The sequence below is a fragment of the Aphelocoma coerulescens genome, chromosome 2, assembly GCF_041296385.1.
Source record: "Aphelocoma coerulescens isolate FSJ_1873_10779 chromosome 2, UR_Acoe_1.0, whole genome shotgun sequence".
Classification (NCBI taxonomy): domain Eukaryota; kingdom Metazoa; phylum Chordata; class Aves; order Passeriformes; family Corvidae; genus Aphelocoma; species Aphelocoma coerulescens.
In genome coordinates this window covers 99307475-99320981 of record NC_091015.1, presented here as the reverse complement: position 1 = coordinate 99320981, position 13507 = coordinate 99307475, and the positions used below count along the sequence as shown (strand labels likewise).

General features: G+C 39.5%; 1 long non-coding RNA gene across 1 annotated transcript in view; it reads right to left on the bottom strand.

Annotated features, from left to right (window-relative positions):
• The window catches only part of LOC138104868 (uncharacterized), a 73319-nt gene that overhangs the window by 55030 nt on the left and 4782 nt on the right, over positions 1–13507 (bottom strand). The window contains exon 2 of the long non-coding RNA XR_011148315.1: positions 771–883. This is a non-coding gene — a long non-coding RNA (uncharacterized lncRNA). The remainder of the gene's footprint in view (positions 1–770; positions 884–13507) is intronic.

The following is a 13507-nucleotide window of genomic DNA, read 5'->3' as shown; positions in this document are numbered from 1 at the left end:
ACCTGCAGGCTTTGGTGACTGCCACATAAACAGGTACCCAGGGCACAAAGTTTTTTCTAGGTGCTCTATTTGCCTGCAGGGACATAATCAACTTAGGCAACATCTTTACCAGAAACAACGTGAATTAGAACAGCTAACACAGCCTGTCTGGAGGTGATGTTGCTGATGGATGGCAGAGAGACTGCTTGCTATCCTATGTTGCTAAACCAGCGTGTCTGAGGATTTCGCTCTAAAGTCAATTAACTTTAATGGAAAGACTCCAAATTACTTCAGTGATCTTTGGACCAAGCTCAATAAGAACTAATTAGGTCTCCATTCCAAAGGCTAGTTGTCAGATTTATTAAGGGATTTTTGTTTGTTTGTTTTTAATATTGGACAAGAGGGTTTTTTAAAATTATTTAGAGGAACTGACATAATTTGTAAAGTCATAAGTAGCAAATACAGGTGCCAGTATTAAAAAAATTAATTCCAGGTAAACAGACAAGTAAAAAAAATTTACATACTGTGCAAATGTGGTCCACTTCATGGGGAAAAAGGAAACACAAACAAGAGTTAGTGACACCTATAATTTAGTTCTATGGTATTTACTACACTCCACAGCCTTACCAAACCTTACACATGTTCTACATGAGTACAACTAGGTTTACTGACTATACCTTCCAGTTCTGACAACAAAATCTAGGACCAGGGCTGGACTTTTCAGAACTCATCTCACTCCCTCTGCTTTAAATTCTTGACACAGAAGAAGATTATATGTTTGAAAAACTTACCACAGGAGAGAACACACTTGAAGAAAGATGGTGATGAAGGTTCCTCATGTGGGAGTGATACCACAGCAAATGCCCGAGCAGTCTATAATTTATTTATTCTGTCAGATCATCACCTGCAAATCAAATTAAGAAATGCTCAAAATCTGAAAGTCACAAATTAGACCAAAGTCATTTATGTCATGATTTTCCTCCTACTTTTCCTTCCTTTCTTTTCCTGGAAACTGCAGGAAATACTTGAAGTTCAAAGTACAATAAATATAATTGAATCAAATTGCATTTGTAGCATAAAAGACAGGAAACAGAGATGTAGTTCTTCACTATGAATTGGTCAGAAAACAAAATGATTTAACTTGAAATGTAGTGTTCAAAAAAAGACCTACATTCAGACTTTGGATACTAGAGTCCAATTCTCTCTGGCACTAACAAAATGTCATGTCATTTTCTGGAAGAACAAGGTCTGCACTTTTGTTGCTGAGCTCTGAAAACCTAGTTATAGGAGGAGAGGAGAGTCTGTCTTGGTGGTATAGTGGAGGGGATGAGAGCAAAGTCATAGTTCATATCCTCATGTGGTGCATACAAAGGCAGAGACCCAAAAACTCTTCCTGTGGACAGGGACTGCCCTTCTTTCTCCCTGATAGGGACTAACCCCCTTGAAATATGAGAGAGTAAAGGAGGAAGGTTGCTCCCCTCTCCTCCATCTCCTGTCCACCTTGTAGCCACCAAAGTGACAAGTTCTAATGAATTTTGGCACAGAAGTTTTCCACAGGCTGCCCCACCTGCCCTTTTGCCAGAGGCCTTGTCAGCTGAAACGTGTGCCTGCTCTGTAGCTGCTCCAAGTCAAGGTCAGTCACTGTCTTAAAGCAGATGAGACACCAGGATACAATTATGATGTGCTGAACGTTACCTGATGGAAGACAGGGTGGGCACAGGAATATGCACACTCATCACTTGTTCTGTGTTTGGACACAAACCCTTGGCAACCAGTTTGGTCTGAAGTGTTGGGCTGAGGGCTGGGCTGCAGTCCACAGTCTCTTGCAGATATTTAGGTTGACTGTGCAGCTCTGGTGTTTAGAAGCAGTGACACTTGACTTGAGCTGAAGACAATGAAGACATGAGCAAACAGCCTTTCTGAAAATCAGTTTCTCAACAGTCACAGAATCATAGAACCATAGAATGGTTTGGCTTGGAAGGGACCTTAAAAATCATCATGTTCCAACCCCTCTGACACAGGCAGAGACATCTTCCACTAGACCAGGTTGCTCTAAGCCCCATCTAACCTGGCTTTGAACATTTCCAGGGATGGGGCATTCAAAACTTCTCTGGGCAAGGTCTTGGAATAGCACTGAGCAACAGTGGCTCAGATTTCTAATTAACAGACAGACAATAAAAATATTCTGGATTAATATGAAGGAAAATTGGAAGAGCTTAGATGCAGTAAATCCCTGTGCCAACCCCAGCCTAAAGTCTCAATTACAATGTATAAGCATCTTTGCAACTTGTGTTAAAAATAATAACAGATCTGGCATTAAACTATGCCCAGTCAATCAGAATGATCCATAATGTGGAAGTTTTTAACAAGCTGCTGCCCAGCATTTTTGACATGTTTTAAAACAAGTCATCCTGATTAGCCCTGTAGAGGCTAGTGCTTCTAAACTTAATGACTCTCCAAAGAGGAGAAGGCATAAAGATTTAGCGACTCAGTAGACATGACTGCACAGACCTCTGCTGCCAGCTTGGAAATGACAAATGATTTGTTAATAGAGAAGCTTTCTTTTTGTATTATTTTTTGCCAATGAAGTGAAAACAGAGCATTGATTAAGCAATCCAAGCTGAGAAAATTCCATCCAAATTGGATGAGAGCTTTCAGACCAGCAGCTTCATAGCAGGTTTCAAGGGTTTGAAATACAACTTCTGCTTGTTGCTTGATGCTTAAAGATACCTATCCTGGAGCCACAGACAGTAATTGATGTCAAGCTGACACTGTAGCTCACAGACGAATTTCAGTCGTGTGGGCCATACCACATGCACAACACTTGTGTGAAAAAATGCTTTCTGTCTCAAATGCTACTGACTGAGAGAAAGAATTAATAGAGACATCAACAAAAAAGTTCTCTGCACAAATAGAGTATGGCTGAAGAATACCAATAGCCCAAATGCTCCTGACTCAAAATCACCCTTCTCTTCCACCTGTCAGATGAAATCATTTGTACAAAAATTCAGACAGAGCCTTTCACTCACAATATTAGGTTTCTGCACAGCTAAAATTCTAAACTCATATCCTGTGGAATAATTTTACAGAAGTCACCCTAGGTATTCAACAGTAAATAAAAACTAGGTGTCTAGAGGTAATTAAAAATATTTGCAGGTTTTTTTCCTCTTGCAGAAAAGAATTAAATTTTCCAGGGGAGCTTTAAACACAAGCTTTTGGCACTTGCAGATATTAAAGTTTGAGTGACTCATATTCTCATTCCCTTGTGTAGCTACATTACTTGACTGTATTTCCCTCAATTCATCAGAGAAGAGGCTACGTCCACAGCCATAACGCAGAGAGAGTGGCATGTCATGGAAGACTAGGTCCAAACAGGAAAACAGGCCCCTAAGTAGAACAGGAGCAAGAAGCATCTAAATTGTAATACTCAGAAGGCATTATGGAGCCTTATTTAAATTTAAAAATGTATGAATTTTAAAGTTGAATATCTGGGGTCTGAGGTGTGGGGCTTTTATTAAAATAAACTTGCAAAAAACATGTCCTTTTCACTACAAATATCCTAACACACCAGTAGAAAACTGCTGCAATGAAAAATTTTCACCTTAATCAGGTCAGTTTGTCTGGATGACTGCTGAGTGAATGGCTATGCCATTCTATTTGTATTGCAGCTCTTGCTCCAGAACTAAGAAAAATCAACATAGACATATAACCCAAGTCAAAAATGGGCTCTATTTTTAACAGATAAGCATTAAAAGAAATGGTACATTTTTTTTCAACTAGCTATCTGTACATTTTACACATCCAAAAATTAAACCAGTTATTTTTCTGTCCCTTTAAATCAACACCCATCGTTTTGCAGCCTGTGAACAAATGGATTGTCCTTGATGCAGCAGAATTGTTTTCCGGAAAAGTTCATGCAGGACTATAAATCCTAAGGCTAAGATTCTGTTTTCTGAAAATCTCACTCAGAAAACCAGCATAGATGGGAAGGGACAGATTTCCCTTACCATGATTTATCAGCCCTATTTAACTTATTATCTCCACATTCTTGATTGAAAAGTTTCTAATTGTTTGAATACCTCCTTCTTCCATGAAAAAAAAATCCTCCAAAACAATCACAATAAAAGAACAAAGATTTGTGTTGACTGTTTTAGAAAAGAAACTGGGGAAAAAACATTATCGGTGATAAAATTACCTGGATTTTTTTGTTGCTGTTGAAATGAATTACTGAACACAAGATTTGTTGGGTGAGTAACTGCAACATTGGTGCCAGGGGAGACCTTCTTTTCAACAACACTGTGCTGGTACCTGAAATTCTATTCATAGTCTGAGTACCATCTGACCAGATTTTCTTGGAAATTCCTTAATATAACATTATGCAAGCACTTCTACAAGATTTGTTGTTCTTCTTTTTGTAAAACATAGAATCATAGAATGAATCATAGAATGGTTTGTGTTGGAAGGGATCTTAAAGATCATCTAGTCCCAACCCGCCCTGCCCTGGAGAGGGACACCTCCCACTAGAGAAGGTTGCTGAAGGCCTTAAACACTGCCAGGTTTGTACCTCCTTGGACAACCTGTTCCAGTGTCTCACTACCCTGACAGTAAGGAATTTTTTCATAATTACAGTTATACTAAGAACTACTTCTTTTTAAATACCGTGCATAGTTTCCCTGCCTGAGAGAGAAGTAATAGTTTTGTACATACATGAAATGACACACTTCAAAACAGAATTTTGCTTCCGTTTCTTTCCTATGACCCAGGATCCTGCCTCGATGTGAAGATGACATAGCAGGTAAGTACTGAAACACACAGAGATTCCTCTCTAACCTCTCCTGACTCTTTCTGACACACACAGAAGTGACATTCCAGCTGACTTTTATCAGCCAAACTAGATTCACTGATACTGCTGAAGTAAATGGATGCAGTTACACATGAAAGAGATTAGAAGAGGGATTTTTTTCATTCTCACAGCAAAATGTTACACTATTAAAAGTAGTTGTGTCCATTAGAAAAAAAAAATCTTTTTTTCATTAACTCATTACTTTAAATGTGTTTCATAATTTATTTGTAGTGGAAAAAGTATTTATAAGTATATAAGTACAGAAGAGTCATAATTCAGGTCACATTTGTGCAGCTCACCAGCTAATCCGAAAATCTAAATCTACTGAGACTTTCTGATATCTTCTCAGAGTCGTGTGTCATATTACTTATGAATAGACTCAATTCAAAAGAAAGAATTTTAAACACCAAAAAATATTTTCCGCATTGTCATCTACTTCTGTGTTCAGTCTGTTCATCTCTTCTGCTCAAAATTTGTAAATTAGCAGACAAATTGGGTTTTGACCCATCCATGGCCTCCTCCCTGTAACAGATTAATGGCTGATCCTACCGGATTGGCTATAAAATGCAATGGCTACAGTAGAGAATATACCACGCTTTCTCCTGTTACCAATTTCTTTGTGTATGGTGACAGATTATTAAAGTGAAACAGCAGGAAGATAAATGAAATTTTGTCTCCTTTCATTCTCAGCATCCTACTGAAATTTCCTAGTCCTACTAATGACTGTAGTGGATGAAAATAGGAAAAACCTTCCTGCAACAGAGAGAGAGAGAGAAGTCAAAGGGACTGGGTGCAGCTACTGATCATGCTCTAGATGAGTGACACTGGCTTATTTCCCACATTTCACAGTAACCATGAAAAGGATTTTTGCTTCCTTTGGCACTGGATGCACTTTACATATTTCAATTGCAAGCTCTTTGGGGCCCAGTTAGCTGCTAAATATGCTTTTCCAGTGTTAGTGCAACACAGCCATGACACATCTTGAGACCTAACAAAAATCCAAGTAATAAGTAGTTACCAAGGAACTTTTTCCATGCAACAGTTTAGTTCTGTGAAAGACCATTTTCCCAAGCACTCAGTACAGTACTTGTACATTTGCAAATCACCAGGGTGCCAAAAGAAAATCTAATAATACTTAAAAGACAGAAATAAAACATGGGTTGATTGGCAAAAAAGCTATTAGAGAAATACTGGGCACCTGAACAAATCCCTGCATTCTTCGGTTTCCAAGAAGTTTCATCTTCCAAAATATTTTGCATTTCTTTTGATACTCCATGTGTATCTCTTAAGCAGCTTTTACAGCACAGCTAAAAGAGCTATGAAAAAACGCTACACCTGGGGAAAGTACTTCAAGGAGTGCAGACCCTAATCTGCAACCCTTTTCTCACACACATAATCTTCATAGCTTTGATTCTGACATGAGTAGGATTATTCATATAAGAGAGAAGAAAGATAGGCATGGGAACTTAAGAATTATTCTAACATAGTAAAGCATTGTAGAATGACAATAAAAATGGCATTTAAACTCTCTCGAGTTATGCCTATTCTTTAGTACAGAAAAAGGGCAGTAAATTGAACAAGTAGCTCTTATGAAGCTGCAGCCAGCAACCAAGCAGGACCTTGTAAAATGAAGGTACTGGAAACAAGCAGAGTGCACACAGAATGCCAAAAGTACTGTCCACAAGCTAGAAACATCTGAGAAGTCAGGAAGTACAAAGATAAGGTTTGAACTCCCATGAACTTAACTGACTTCTGTCCTGCAAAGAATATGAAAGCATACAGTAAAAGGGTCTTTGGTAGTATAAACAGAAAAAAAAAAAAAAAACCACAAGGAAAAATGGTGAGCCACTGTGGAGGAAGGGTGCAAAAGAGATTAAAGACAACACAAGGAAGGCCTTAACTAAGGATTTTCCCACGGTTTTCAATCAGAAGTTTTTAGGTTACATTTAGAAACAAAGATAGGGTGAATGATGAGAATGTTGGTATGCAAATAGAAACTAACACAGCTAGCAAAAAGCTCGAGCCAAAAAGTTAAATGCTTGAAGTCTGATTAATCACCATCTCATACTTCTAAAAATTTCTCTCACGTGTAATGCTGGTCCAGTGACAAATATTTTTAATACACCACCTAGCTGGGAGTGAAGCTGAAAATTAGAAGATATGGTTTCTTTACTTACAAAAAATCTGTGAAGAAAAATAAGAGGAGATGGCATCTGGGAAATTACAAGCTATTTCATTGGACCTCATTAGTATGAAAGGCTTTAAAATACATTTTGAGAGAGACAATATATAGAGACACAGAGGTAAATGAAAAATGGGATAAAGTGCAACAGCAATTTAGCAAGAGGACACCATACAAATCATCCATATAGTTTTCTTAGATGAGGTAGAAGATTTTGGGAACAGATGAAGTGTAATAGATTTCATCTTTCAGGACTTTAGCAATGCATTTGACATCATGTTATATGCTATTAAGGAATCTGAGGACTAAGACTTTTTGCGTGGTTAAAAAACAGCTAAAGGAGAAGTAATAGCAAGTAAGTGCCTTTAAGAAGGTATGCATCGAATCAATTAAGACCAGCAGTGGATCTTCAGCATCCATTCTGGGGCTTCTGTTGTCCTTCTGTAGCTCTTGACCACTGTGACCGAGGTAGAAGAGTACCTGCACACTCTAATGTCAGTAGAGTAGTGAAACTGTACAAATGGAGCGGCTTGAAGACGTGAGCCAAAGAAATGGGGTAAGCAGCAAGGCCCAGGGCACAAAATGAAAATACCTGGGATATGACCCAGGAGTGACTAATGAAGACTATAGGTTTCAACGAGAGAGTGACTAAACAGGTACATGATGAAAAGGGCAAGTGAGGCCGTAGGACACATGAGGACAGGGATTTCCAGTAGGACCTGGGAGACAAGGAAATTCCCCATCCAAAGATACTAACAGAGATGAGTTGTTTAGCCCAGCAAAAGAAGAGCAAACAAAGCATATAACAGCTGCCTAGAAACGCCTTGAGGAAGATGCCTCCAGGTAGAAGAAGTATTACCTAATTCAAGGAGCAAGAAGAGCATGGTGGGAGAAGAGAGTGTACATGCCACACATTCATCAAGGCTGTACGGAAGGGAAACAGCTATAAGCCTATGAGTTCCTCAAATAGTCTCCCAGGTAGAACAGTAAGGGCAAAATTACAGCCTTGGAGTTGGAGGTTGATACACAGTTGGAAGCATCACATGCTGTAACATCCCTTACAACTGCTGGGACCCATTGCTCGCATCCACTGGTCACAGAGTGTCCTTTAGCTCTTCCATTACTAGTGTGGTACTGGTATTATTACTGCTTTGATGTTACTGGTTTCGTTTTTGGGGACATATCCAACACACCATTCCATTTTTCACATACACTTTTCATTACAAAATCCATGTAAAACTAATTACACAGATAAAGGCTTTTGCGATAATGCAAACTACTTGCAAGTAAAAATAAATAGAAAAAATGTAGAGCCCAAGATCATTTGAACACCTAGGGCTCACACAAATACAACATTAATAATAATAAAGTATTCTGTGAAGTAATTAATTAATAATAATTATTTTGTGAAATAATCCAGGTAAAACTGCAGACTTGTTTTTAAATTGTTATTAGCTGCTTAGAATTTTGTCAGACAGGTGCTCCAAAGAGAAATTTAACAGAAACTGTATTTTCAGAACTTCTGGAGAGATCCATTTCTCCTGAAGAGAGTGGAGATTTGGCACTTCATATGAGCAGAGATGATCTGGCCCAAACATTCTTGTTTGCAGATGATGACTACTATATTATTCACTTTGTCTTGGCACAGTCAATCAACAGAGGGAGTGCAGCAGAATAACAAAGCCTTTTCTCTATTTGCTGACAACATTTTTAGCACATCTAAGGAGAAATCTGAAGAACCATAGTAATTTCTACACCCCAGAAAATGTGTTAAGCAGAGAGAAAAGAACAGAGAGGATGTCAATAGCTGCAAAATACAAAACAAAACACATTAAAATGTCTCCAAAATGGGAATGTGAAGTAATAATCCTTAAAATACATTGTAAGAAAGTATTTGAAAGAACCTTTCCAGGAAATAGTGCCTATTTACACCCATTAAGTTTACACTCATTTGAAAACAAATCAGCGGATACTTATACTAGGGATGAATCTAATCCTTGTATCCAAAATAATAAATTCAAGGGATTAGCCAGGACAACAGCATTTTTATCAAACAGAATTCATTTGTATCCATCCTCACATTGTCAGAAAAGTAGCTCTCTCCTAATTAGCAGATCTCGAACATTAACCTTTTGTCTTGACTGCAATCACTTCGATTAGTGGTAATGTTCAGCCTCCTCAAAACTTCTTCTTTCATAAATTGACTATTCCCATGGTAACAGCTGCCACTTTCATTCTACAAACACCAAGAAAATGTGATTTCCTTTATATCAGTGGGCCAGGCTGGGGGTGCAACTTTGGCCTTTGTCAATGCTTTTTTCAGACAAAACTGTTTATTCCAGAAGAAGAGGAAACAGGTGCAAGCACAATTCAGGAAACAGTTGTTGACTAATCCACGAAGCAGGTTTGGCACCGCTTTGAAAGGAAGCTGTCAGACAGCCTACCTGCAAAGCCAATATATTCTGTGGCTGCATGAGGGAAGGACAAGCATATTCAACAGCAGCCACCAAAGTTAAATCAATATTTTCTGTGGGTTGTTTGGATGGCTTTTTTTTCCCCTTTTTGGTTGTTTCTTCAGTGGCTCAACAAACAGTTGCAAGACATCAGCTTAATACCCGCACAAGAATAGTTGAGAAATGTAAATCAAGGGTTTTCATTCAAAGAATATTGAACTTTAGCCAAAAAGAACATCAATTCATTGCTGAGACGCTGACACAGCTTTAATGATCAATGTCTTCATCTTCAATGCTCACACTGGTCTATAAACAAAGTCCTAATCTCAGTTGAAGTGAATTCCCAAAGTAGCACCCACTTTGGTGGGACCAGCAAACATTCACAACAAAGGCACTTCTTCTCCAGCAAGTCATGTGAAATTTTTCTGAAAGTTTATCAAACTGAGGCTTTTTCCAGAAAACCCATCTGTTGCATATGAACTCATCTGATACTTTCACCTTCTTTGAAACTGAAGGTTTCCAAGTCAATCTGTCAGGGTGAGAATGGATAAAGTGAGATTCACATCTACTTCTCCAGTAATACACTGAAATAATCAAGTTTTCCCTTAGTCACAAATATAAGATTCTGTCAGAAAACAGAGCTGCAGTTTTCCAAAGTTAGCATTGCACGTTCGGTTTCTTAAATTGGTCTTCAAAATACATTTTTAATTTTTTAATTAAATTTTTAGCATTCACAAAAAGGACTGGCAGACAGCAAAGAGACTGAAAAATTAAACACAACTCTAGAAGCCTTTATTTTTTTCTTCTCCTTAATTCCTCATTAACCCTTTCAGCACCAGACCAGGTGAGATTGCTTTTCTTGCCTTACATACATTTCACTCCAGACATACCAATCCCTGTTATTGATTAGATGTTTTGAACCCCATTTGGCATTAGGCCTACTGTTTTCAGTCAAAACTATCAAGTGTTTGAGAACAGAAAAATCATGGATCTGCTTTTATGAAAGTGAACAGTCAATGGCTGCAGCTGTGCAACCTACATAAACTATGTCTCTGCTCATTCCAGCAGATGTTAAGATTGCTCAGAAATGGACTAATTTCTGACCTTCATGTCTGAGCATTCATCATGCTTCTGTATCTGCAGGTTTTGTTGCCATAAGAAGATACCAAACCCAATTCTAACAGTAAAGCCCATGGCTTCTCCCACTGTAGCCGAAAAGGAGAATGCCACTAGTTAGAAATGAATAGGAGGCTGTAAATATATTGCAAGCACTAAGATGGTGTATTTATACTTACATGAGTATCACAGACACTGCATGCCATTCAGACTCAAAACCTCACTCTGACACGGGATCAGAATCCAAAAGGGGCCAAATTAAATCTCTCAGCTCTGGGCTCACATTGGGAAAGTCTGGGTTTGAGTTTGTGCCCAGCATTGCAAGCTCATGTTTATTTTCACTCCAGCTCCAAAAAAAAAAATTGGAGAATAATCCAGAACTGCTCATCCAGGAAAGATTCCAAAGGCTTGCCAAGTTCCAGACTACAGTCCATGGAAAAAAACTAGTGCACAGATTTGCTGGAAAGAGATGCCTCTATCCATGCTCAATTTGCACGTGTTTTAGGGTGGTTCTCAAAAACAGAACAACCTTGGGAAAAGAAGGATGAAGGAATTAATTGAACCCTACCTGTGAATGCCATGAATACCCTTTAATGCAAAGGAATGCCAAAAAACCATTCAAAGTAAGCAAAGTAACCAAAAGTATTCAAAGTAACCAAAAAAGTAATCAAAAAATTACTGCAGATCAATGAAAAGGAGGAAATGGTTGGCAGGAAGGGTTGCCTGTAGGACTGGCAGTATCATGGTAACAAAATCATTTTACAGGACAACTCGTGTTCTGATGCCACAGCCCAGTTTTGTAATCGTGCTACAGGCACCAGGATCATTAAGGTATTGCTCCCACACCCCACAGTACTAGCCCACAGCCCATTTGGTGCCCCCTTTTGCAGCCTGGCCCATCTTCCACCTGGGAGAGGGGTGTGACTCTACCTGCATTGGCCCTGGTGTCAGGAGAGGCAGAGGAAGCAAGCAGTGCTCATTTTCCCCTTTCCTCCAGTTTGTTCTTTCTCTGCAGTAAAATACCAGAGCAGAGCAGCTGTACCTGTATGTTTTACAGGGATTTGTGGATCCTAGTGAGTTCAAGGACTGGACAGAGCCAAGCTGGAAAGTCCCATACTGCAGCATGATAGATAGAGAGGAGAGGATCCCAATTACAATGCCTTCCAAATTAAATCCTTAGAGGGTAGTCCTGGCTTCTCTCCCACCACCCCTGCAGCACCATTAGCTCAGATCTTACAGGAAACAGGCTAAGGAGGAGACTACTGTCCTGACCCACAAATCCTGTAAATCTCACTCACTCTTTGGCTCAGGAATATTAACAGGATTGCCATATTTAGTGTCTTTACTATATCTAAAAAAAAAAAAAAAAAATCAGTAATATGGGGGATTCAGTATGGGGTGTTGGTTTGTCTTCACACTTCTTGTAAGCGTCTCCAACTCCTGCAAAGCAGCACAGGCCCTTCCTGCCTCATGCCAGGGAGACATAAACAGCGTCCCTGCATCGCTCCTTGAGTTTTGAGGTTTTTTGCGTGCTTTCACCACATATTAATGGAACTTGTCCCACACCAATTGGTGAGCTAATTGCTGTCAAAGCAGGTGGTAAGACACACCTGAAAAAAATATTTGGTATCTTCATCTCATGTGAGGGGAATATAAGAGGAAAAGGATGTCTTTTCCATTTTCCGAGGCCTGAAACAAAAGTTAAAGCCAGCTTTTACGATCAGCAGAGTTTGAGAAACAATTACCCAGCTCCAGTGGATGCATACTTTGCACCTATCTCCATCTAATTCCCTTCTCCGTGGTTTATTTCCCTCTTGGGCATGCCACGTGCCAGGGGCTCATCGACTGACAGCATGCTGTCAGTCTGCTCCAGGCACCGAGCTCAGAGGCAATTCAAGATACCAAAACCAGGAGCAAACTCATAAAGTACTCATGATAAAGAGGTAACATTTTTTTCTACATTCCCCGCAGTTATCTTGTAGGGACGCTGGCACAGTAACACCCTCAGTGGGAACCTACTGCTCAGTGCTAACTTCCCAGGGTTGGCCACCTAACAGATTCAAATAGAGACATAAATAGCACAGCTTTATAAAAATTAACAACGGCACCAGAGGTCTGTGTGAGGATCAGACCTCAAAACGTGACACTGCGGAAGAGATGCTGCACTGGAGCTACTCAGGCAGAAGGCTCCGCATTTGGAGAAGGAAGAAGCGCTTGCCAATTGGCATTCCAGCAGTCAGTTGCTGGCCAAGATTTTCAAGGTTGAACTTTATCCCCGTAGCTTCACAAAGGTCACACTTAGCAAACTGTTGGGGTTTAACAGACCAAGGATGCATTTGGCTCTTATTCCAAGGCTCTTTCCTTGATGTTAATATTGATGACACTGGAACAAACATCTCAATAGCTGCACAGAAAGGCCAATGCACAAATGTGCTATACTCAACATATGGAAGAAGTCTGAAGCCTTTCAAACCACTTAATGAGAAAGCTGTGGATATCAACAGCAGAAGGAAAAATCTAAAATGGGAGGAAGAAGCTTATAGCCTGCCATGCTGATTTATATTGTTAGAGGGGAAAGTACACAGCAATGTTAGCTATGCTGAGGATTTTCAAAAGTTGCTTTTATTTTTGGTTTTCTTTCAAAAATAGTGTTTCAATGAATATGCATCATGCTGGGTTTGTGGCACCGGTAGTGTGTTGATCACCATGGTACCTGAGCACTCAAGCCAATGATTAACCAGCAGAGCAAATGAAACAGAAGCTGAGAGCCAAAAGGCACTGTGACAAGCACTCCACAGAACTTATGTATGCCACTGCATCTCTGTCTGGACTTTTACTCCTTCAGGCTTTCCACTGTCTATCTTCCCTGCTCTTAGAATAACTAGATCTTTTTATCCAAACAGTGCTTAGGGATACACAGATCTCAGACTGGCC